Genomic DNA, 2,047 nt, shown 5'->3' with positions numbered 1-2,047 from the left:
CTACGTAAATTTTACGTATACCACGGCGAAATATCTCTGTCTCTTTCACGTTTACCGTCCGATCGCCGCTAACTTCTGAACCAACTCAGTGGCCATTAAGACCTCGCAGGACGCAGTTGCGTTATCTCGGTAAGTGCCGCCATTTTGTTGTAATAGAGAGGTTGCACGTAATTTTGACGTATAATTGGGCTTTGTGTAACTTTTGAAATTGTTTCTAATTTTTATTTTTGTGATTTATTTGAGTTAATCTTAATGCTTCGTTACATTTTTCATATGATATTAATATTTTCAGGTTGAATACAAAATGGAATCCCGTCAACAGCTAAACCAAGACGAAATAGTTGCAATTTTAGAAAATGATGACGATTATTCTCCGCTGGATTCGGACTCCGAGGAAGAAGATCTTGTAGTTGAAGATGATGTCTGGAATGACAACGAGGACGCGATGATCGACTTCATTGAAGATACAAGAAGGCAAGAGGGCTCCGATAACAATATTGCTTCTCGGGAATTGCCTAATCTTGAGGTAACTTCATTGACTACACACAGAATAATTTGTTTGCCTCAGCGGTCAATACGTGGAAAAAACAACCATATATGGTCAACTACAAAGGGACGTACGACGGGAAGGACTTCGGCTATCAATATTATACGCACAAATAGAGGACCAACGCGAATGTGTCGGAATATTGTTGATCCATTGCTCTGTTTTCAACTTTATATAACAGACGAGACAATATAACAAATGTTTTGAAAAATGTGGTACCGCCATCTCCGGAAAATATTAGTGATGAGCCAGAACCAAAGAAACGACGCTATTGTGGATTTTGTTCATATAAAAAAAAGCGGATGACCAAAGCGCAGTGTTGCAAATACTTAAAGGCTATATGTGGAGAACACAATATTGATGTTTGTCAAGACTGCATTTAAAGACTGTTTTTTTCTAAGAGACTTATATAGTATTATTACAAGTTTATTTGATTTTATGAAAACAATTAAAACTACTTGATTTTTTTTTATAATTACGTAATTTTAAGAAATAGTGTTAGAAGCTTGATGTTTTTGTTGATTTTTTTCCAAGATTTGATTAAAGTGCCATAATTATATTAATAAAGAGTATTTTTAACTTAAAAAGTATTTTATTTATTAATTAAAACTTAAATTATGATAACTCATGCAAAAATATAGTTCATTACCAGAAAAACATTGGAAAACTCTGAAATTTATTTTTACACGTAATTTTTACGTATGATTGGGCTTTATAGCTATTTAAATATGATTGGGCTTCTAGGGTTAAGCAACTAAATATCACGTGTCTCAAACGGTGAATGAAAAACATCGTGAGGACCCCTGCATATCAGAGAATTTTCTTATGTCTCTACGTGTGTGAAGTCTGCCAATTGGGTCAACGTGGTGGATATCATAACCCCTCTCATTCTGAGAGGAGAATCGAGCTCCGCACTGAGCCGAATATGGGTTGATAATGATGATTAGAAAATTACTGTACCTACCAAAATAAAATAGTCTTCCGAAAAGCTAAAAAAACACTTAGTTCTTTTGCAATTTGAACTTAATTTGTGTCATTTTTCAGACCACTTTAAGAAATAGACATCGATATAAATCGTTAGATGGGCCCCTACATACTAAAGAACCCACAATTTTATGTCATTACTCAGAGACGTGCACGCACATCTTATCTTAGTACGTAACAAGCGCATGCTGTGAGTGGATTAAAAAAAAATATTTAATATATATTTTTTTTTATTTTAATCCCTTAATTCGTATTCATTTAGGAAGTGTTAAAACACAAGCCACAACATGATTACAGAGAAATGTTTTACGATTGATGACGTACTCAATTTGCGAAACCAATCGATGGAAATAGGCACGTAAGTGGTTCTTCATGTAATAAATAAGAAAGATAAATAAAAACACGGCAAGAAAATGATTTATTTGTAAATCAAACAACTTACAATAAATAAATACATATCCATTTAATAACGATAATTCGATAACCATAGAAGAAAATCTAGACTTTTTGATTATC

Source organism: Bicyclus anynana, chromosome 27 (genome assembly GCF_947172395.1).
Source record: "Bicyclus anynana chromosome 27, ilBicAnyn1.1, whole genome shotgun sequence".
NCBI lineage: Eukaryota > Metazoa > Arthropoda > Insecta > Lepidoptera > Nymphalidae > Bicyclus > Bicyclus anynana.
Note: the sequence above shows the minus strand (reverse complement) of the source record.